Source organism: Aquarana catesbeiana, linkage group LG11, assembly GCF_042186555.1.
Source record: "Aquarana catesbeiana isolate 2022-GZ linkage group LG11, ASM4218655v1, whole genome shotgun sequence".
Classification (NCBI taxonomy): Eukaryota; Metazoa; Chordata; class Amphibia; order Anura; family Ranidae; genus Aquarana; species Aquarana catesbeiana.
In genome coordinates this window covers 282,991,729-282,999,301 of record NC_133334.1, presented here as the reverse complement: position 1 = coordinate 282,999,301, position 7,573 = coordinate 282,991,729, and the positions used below count along the sequence as shown (strand labels likewise).

Here is a 7,573-nt window from a genome sequence, read left to right as displayed (position 1 = left end):
AGGGCCCATAATCAAAAGGCAACAGGCTAGCGTTCAGTCCCCTCCAATAGCCTCTGTCTCGGGTGAGTCTGTCACAGAACCTAATGGCCACTCATCCTCCCCCTAGACTGCAGGTTAGGCCCGAGGACCCACACCCTCCATCCAATAAAAAAACACACACTAAAGTGAAAAGGTGACAAACTTATTTAGAGATAAAATCATTTAAATAAATAGGTGCCTGTGCTAGTACATAGGAAGGCCCTAAGGCCCGGTAGCTAAAAAATTGCCTCGGGCTTAGCCAAAAGACCTAGCCCAAAGAGGCCTGGTGAAGAAAAAATGTAAGGTGCCATGACCATGTGCCCGCTCACACAAGTGGGGTTCCCACACTAATGCACTACTAAGAGCACCCCTGGGGTGACCAACTCCCAGGGGGCACTGACACCGTGGATTCTCTTTCTTCCCAGCCCATTGCCAGATAAGGTATACCCATTAAAATCAGGAGGCACTGGGCCCATTCAGCCCTCCCAGGGGGAATTACTCCCATGTCCCACATCCCGGTTTCTGTTCCTGCCGGTACTAGCCTTCAGAACCCCCATCAAACCAGGAGAGATACTGTACAGCCAGCCATTCCTACCAAAATCCAAGAATGATGGCTTAGCGCCCCTACTGGACACTGATAAGAACATATACTACACTTGATCTTAGCCAAAAAGCCGAGAAGCGGCATTACTTAAATCGTTGCTCCAGTCAAGCCATCATGGTTGCTGTGGGAACTTAGCCTGGTATTGTTGGTGTTACAAAAACCGCCTTTCAAGAATTTTAGGGAGATTCCGCTGCTCTGAAATTGTCATTCCTAGTAGCCATTATTCTACATGGAGAGTCTCCGAACAGTCTGACCCAAAGGGCACTACAGACCCCGGAGTAGAACATTCAGTTGTAAGCTTCTATAGGGGTCAAGAAGGCTCTAAATAGCTCTGTGTACTTTTTAACAGGCTGTATAATTAGCCAGAGCTACAAAAATATGAGAAATAGATAATAAATCATAAGATAGGGCGAATAGGCCATCCTGTATAAAAATAAATAAATACATTTTAAGCCATAAAAAATTTGCCCCCACTGGTCCCCTCCGAGATCTAGGTCCTCATTGGTCACATTTTCATGCTCTGGGGTGTTATGAAACCCAACACAGAGCACATTTATGTTATATAGCACAGCAGATTAAATAAATGTTTTACGTGACACTCTGTGGAAATCCATCAAAAAAGCAAGTTTAGTTACACTTAAAGAGATTCTAAAAATATATAAGAAAATCTACAGATGAAAAATTTGTTCAAGGCTTCTATTAAAGTGTATATAATAAGCGGTGAGGGTGCAGCAAATGTTCCAGGATCATGCACATGGTGTTAATAATGAAGATATTCCAAGTTGTGTGACAACATATGTGTCTTGAAAAATGATATATGTAAAGGGCGCAAGAGGACAATATTGAAGCCAATGCTAATAAATAAATAAACAGTGAAAACTCAATAAATGAAGTGCACAATAATGTATCCAACAAAAATGTCCATATTAAACATATATGATCAAATCTTCTTGTGTATGCTTCAACACCGTGAATATAAAAGTGCTTCAAAATCTTGCTTTATAAAAGCACTTCACCCAAAGTGAGTAAAATGAAATGCAACTCACCAGATCACCTCGGCCACAAAGTGACCATAAAGCATGTGTAATACAGTAAAACCTTGGATTGAGAGTAACTTGGTTTGAGAGCGTTTTGTAAGACTAGCTACATTTTTAAATAAATTTTTACTTGATATACAAGCGATGTCTTGATATAGAAGTAGCGTCACAACTGGGTATAAAAGAGAAGAGAGGTGCCTCTAAGTGTAGCAATATGGTTACATTTAATGAAGGTACAACATTTAGCAACATATGTAGCTCCTGCTGGATTTTGCATCTAATCTCCTTGTGGAGGCTTCCATTTATGGATGGACATTTTATGGTTACACAACCAATCACATTGCTATAATCTTTTTATTTGAACTATACACCGAAGGATTTATGAATAAATGGTTGTGGAACGAATCATTTGAGTTTCCATTATTTCTTCTGGGGAAATTCGCTTTGATATACAAGTGCTTTGGATTACAAGCATGTTTGTGGAACGAATTCTGCTCGCAATCCAAGGTTTTACTGTATATGGAGATAATAACCACCATAGGTATCTTCACCTTATAAAATATCCACCAACTTGTATCCAGTTTGTCCAGCAGAAAGAGGCACAGAAGGCAGGATATTGTGTAATACCGCTTAAAATGTGTTACTTATAGTGAGCACTTACATAGTCCAGCATATGTTCAAAAACAGTCCGCTCGTGGGGAAGTATAAGCCGGTTGGACGGCGCTGAGTGACTCGCGGCGTGCGCTGCGTCTCAGCTATCCAGACGAAAGTAAAAAGCACCTATTGGTATGAATATCAGGGCTCGCTTCTATGCATTTAAGAAGTGGCTCACTTCCCGATGACGCGTGCTCTAGTCTGAAATGCATAGAAGCGAGGCCTGACATTCATACCAATAGGAGCTTTTTACTTCTGTCTGGATAGCGGAGACGCAGCGCACGCCGTGAATCACTCAGCGGCGTCCGACCAGCTTCTGCTTCCCCATGAGCTGACTGTTTTTGAACATATGCTGGACTATGTAAGTGCTCACTATAAGTAATTTTAAGCGGTATTACACGATATCCTGCCTTCTGTGCCTCTTTGTGCTGGAGTCATTTTACAGACAAACTGGATACAAGTTGGTGGAAATTTTTTAAGGTGAAGATACCTATGGTGGTTATTATCTGCATATTGGATTGAGATGCAGCTTTCTCTACACTTGATTACCTGATTGGAATATCTGAAGGAGATATACCAGTGAAATGAGGATTTCTCCATATATAACACATGCTTTATGGTCACTTTGTGGCCGAGGTGATCTGGTGAGTTGCATTTCATTTTACTCACTTCGGGTGAAGCACTTTTATAAGCAAGATTCTGAAGCACTTGGCACTTTTATGCTGCGTACACACGGTCAGTGAAAAAGTGCCCCTTTCTTTAATGGTCAGTAGATAGAATGCCCCCCACCTTGCAGTGGTGGTCAGAATGTCACCATTACAGACAGCTAATAAGATCATCGGGTTCGTGAAGTTGACTCTGTCAAGTGGAATTTATCTCAGATCCATGAGGGCACCATGAAATGGAAAGTCAATCAGCTACATGACTAAGGCATTCCAGAGGTAGTGCCAAATGTACTCCTGTAGACCACTATAGACCTTCCAACTTATAAAAAAGAGATAAAAAGATACGGCCAACACTCTTTTTGGAGTAAAATTGGCCATAGCAGCCATTTTATTAACCATAACAACATATAAACATTCTTTAGAACAGAAATATAGAATAATAACAATAATGACAATAATGACCCTCAGGTTGCCGATCCTTGGAAGTACTACCGAACCAACACCAACTTGTATCTGCGGAACCACTTAAGGGTCCTCAGCCGCAAAACACAGTCTCGAGGACAATACCCAATTTTCCGCTGACACCTCCATTTCCACAACTTCCCATTAAACCACCGTTAACTGGGATTAACCATAGGACGCAATACCATAGACGGGTCCTTACTCTGTTATTACACAGAACATTTTGGGCGCCTCCAAGGACCCCAACCGCCAGACCACTACAACCCCCAACAAGTCCAACATCCACTTGGGTGGGAGGGTGGGAAGCTTCTTCTTTGTCCCCTTCTTCAAAGTGCTCCTCTGACTTCACAACCCCACCTCCCCACCTACGTTGCCCCTCCTTACTTACATTTTACCCAATCACTGTCTCCACAGGTTGTACCACGTCCAACAGTATTCTATTAACCCTCAAACTGCCAAACTACCCTGCTAGCCTAGTCATGCCTGCCCTTCACCTATTTATTAATTTTTTTGCTTTGGGCCTTTCTGCTCACAGAACCTCTAGCACCCCCTGGAGGAACCTGGGCTGAGAATAGCCATTCTAGTGTTTCCAGTAAATTGGCCTCCATCCTGGCCAACAGATCCCCTCCGATCATTGCAACTCAGCCCCCAGTCGGTCGATCATTACAACTCAGCCCCCAGCCGGTCAAACATTACAACTCAGCCCCCAGTTGTCGATCATTACAACTCAGCCCCTAGTCGGTCGATCATTACAACTCAGCCCCCAGTCGGTCGATCATTACACAATGGCTTCTATGCCAACAATAATATAGATCTGTGCTGAGGTGGAGCTTCTGAAATAAAGTTTCTGGGTACCAGCGTTGCTGTGATAGAGTATCAAACAGAGGCAAGAAGTGTTGCCCTGTCATGTGACTTCCCCGCTCTCCTGCACGGGTGCCGTGCCGGTCAGAGGTCTGGGCTTCTACATGCACGGTGTAGGCAGGTGCAGTCTGTACTCCCCACTGCAGGTGGCGCTCAACTGAAGCTGCAATGCAGATGGGGAAGGAAGTTGTTCCCCATTATACTTCATTTAATTCTATTTTTATCAATTTTAAACCAAACCAGATATTTTTATTTATTTAAATTTTTTTTTGCTGAGACTTGTGTGTGTGTTTTTTATTTTTATGTTTTCTTCATATGTAAGTCATATAGTTAAATCTAAAATGTCAAATACAAATATATAAACCAGACAAACAAATAAATAAATCATTCTTGGGTCTTTATATTTTCAATAGTTTGTCACTAACTTGTGACTAATATACGGCCAGATTAACTCTATCATCTGAGATTTGGATTTTAACAGGATTTAAAACTGACATTTGGCAAAAATTCTTTAAAATGTAATTAAATTACATGAACAGACATAGTTTTCCTGATACAGATAGATGTCACACATTTCCCATTAGAAATGATCTCATTTGAAGTATAGTAAAGGTCAGAGTTGTTTTTTTTTTTAATTAACAGGAGAAGACAGAATTGCTGAAAAGAACGGAAGATTATTCAAATGTATTCAGGATTTCGGTTAGGAAGAACCCCATCTGTAAACTTACATAGCATTATAGCTGTTTGCTTTTTCCATTTTTAGCTTAAACAGAAGACTGAATGTCGAAGGTGTTCTATGGGGTTGAGGTCAGGACTCTGTGCAGGCAAGTCAAGTTCCTCCACCCCAAACTCGCTCATCCATGTCTTTAGGGACCTTTCTTTGTGCACTGGTCCAAATCATTTGGTTGAGGGGGGATTATGGTGTCGGTGGGGGGTGGGGGGGGATTATGGTGTGGGGGTTATTCTTCAGGGGTTGGGCTTGGCCCCTTAGTTCCGGTGAAGGGAACTCTTAAGGTGTCAGCATACCAAGACATTTTGGACAATTTCATGCTCCCAACTTTGTGGGAGGAGTTTGGGGACGGCCCCTTCCTGTTCCAACATGACTGCCCACCAGTGCACAAAGCAAGGTCCATAAAGACATGGAGGAGCGAGTTTGGGGTGGAGGAACATGACTGGCCTGCACAGAGTCCTGACCTCAACCCCATAGAACACCTTTAAGATGAATTAGAGCGGAGACTATGAGCCAGGCCTTCTCATCCAACATCAGTGCCTGCCCTCACAAATGCTCTTCTGGAAGAATGGTCAAACATTCCCATAGACACCCTCCTAAACCTTGTGGACGGCCTTCCCAGAAGAGTTGAAGCTGTTATAGCTGCAAAGGGCGGAGCCAACTCAATATTGCACCCTCTGGACTAAGACTGGGATGTCATTAAAGTTCATGTGTGTGTAAAGGCAGGCGTCCCAATACTTTTGATAATATAGTGTATTTGTCGCCCTCACAGTTGCTAGTGTAGGTAAATTTAGTTTGGCTCCCCTGTAGGTAGAGGAGCCGAGATTATTTGTGTTTAGGAGACTGGGTATTGCTTCACATGCTGCGGCTCTGTTGCCTCCCCCTGTCTTCTGCAGCTCACTAGAAACTTCCAGAGCCTGGTGGGTGGAGGGACAGAGACTGAAGTCTGAATATTTATGGAGCTTTCATTAATCCCTGGGGAGGCGAGGCCCAGAAGGTGGGGAAACAACCCATAAATACTCAGAGGCCTGGCCGTCTGGAAGCAGAGTCCAGGGTCCAGCCACCTGGAGGGGAGCCTTGTGCTGGGTCAGTGGAGAAAGAGGAGGAGGAGGAGGAAAGCTCCAGAGCCTCACTCAGCTGGGCCTAGCTGCAGATTTCAAACCAAATTAGAATGAATCAAAATAATATGTTATATACGTGAAAACAATATGTGAAAATAGTGTCACCACTTTAAGATGTATCCAAAAGAATACAAGTAAAATGAAATAAAGTGCTATAGATTAAAACAAATATTCACTATACCAAAAACTTGTGAAAAATATTAAATATTAATAAAAATAATAATAAAAATATTGTTATTAACCCATAAATAAAATAAAAAAGACTACAGAAAGTCCAATAGGATTAACTCCATAAAAGATTCTTAGGTGAAAAGATCCACAAATTTTGATTGTAGAAAAAGGTGAAGGAAAAAAAAAACACCGCCAAGAGTCTATGGAGGTTTCTACTGGAAGCAGAAGATCAAAAAACTTCCCAAATTTTGCAATAGAAAGGATCAACTGGATCAGGCAGGTAGGTAGACTGTAGAACAACCGCATGTGAACAGAGAATCTATTAATGGTGCAGGAGCCGTCACCGAAGGTATCAAGAGGCTTACCAGAACTTAATGACTTGAAAAGACATACGTCATACAAGTCAGAAAGGCTTAGTGACCAACCGGTCTGGATAGTACGTCTCTTCAGATGTCCTCGATACGTAGCAATATGACTTCAACAATATCCATACACATCAAAGCCATACGAATGTTCATATGCCATGCGAGAAGTAAAAAAACTCACATAGCGTGATAACGTTTAACACTGGTTTATTAAAATAATGTAAATAAACTCACATATTAGAAGATCATAAAAAGCTCGAATATCAAGTAGCGGTAATCGTGAGGGATCCACCTGACATGTTTCAGCTAAGGAGCCGTCATCTAGAAACCTCCATAGACTCTTGGTGGTGGCTTTTTTTTTTTTTCCTTCACCTTTTTGTACAATCAAAATTTGTGGATCTTTTCACCTAAGAATCTTTAATCCTATTGGACTTTCTGTAGTCTTTTTTATTTTATTTATGGGTTAATAACAATATTTTTATTATTATTTTTATTAATATTTAATACTTTTCACAAGTTTTTGGTATAGTGAATATTTGTTTTAATCTATAGCACTTTATTTCATTTTACTTGTATTCTTTTGGATACATCTTAAAGTGGTGACACATATTCACATATTGTTTTCACGTATATAACATATTATTTTGATTCTTTCTAATTTGGTTTGGGTTATAGCACTACACTTTTTTGTTTATTGTCCTTTGCCTTGAGTCTATAGGTGTGTTGGCTGCTATTCTTTCCCATTTTTTAGCGCAGCGCTGTATTTAACATCTTTTTTTGCAGATTTCAAACCAAGCCAGAAACCGCCTGTTGAGCAGAGAGGCCGGTGCAGCAGCTTTATGGATTCTAGGAGCTACTTAAAGGGGATGGAGTCAGTACACACCA

The 7,573-nt window shown here is 41.4% G+C and overlaps 1 pseudogene; it reads right to left on the bottom strand.

Annotated features, from left to right (window-relative positions):
* Positions 1 to 583: 583 nt before the first annotated feature.
* On the bottom strand, positions 584 to 704 carry LOC141113051 (U2 spliceosomal RNA; annotated as a pseudogene).
* Positions 705 to 7,573: the final 6,869 nt, after the last annotated feature.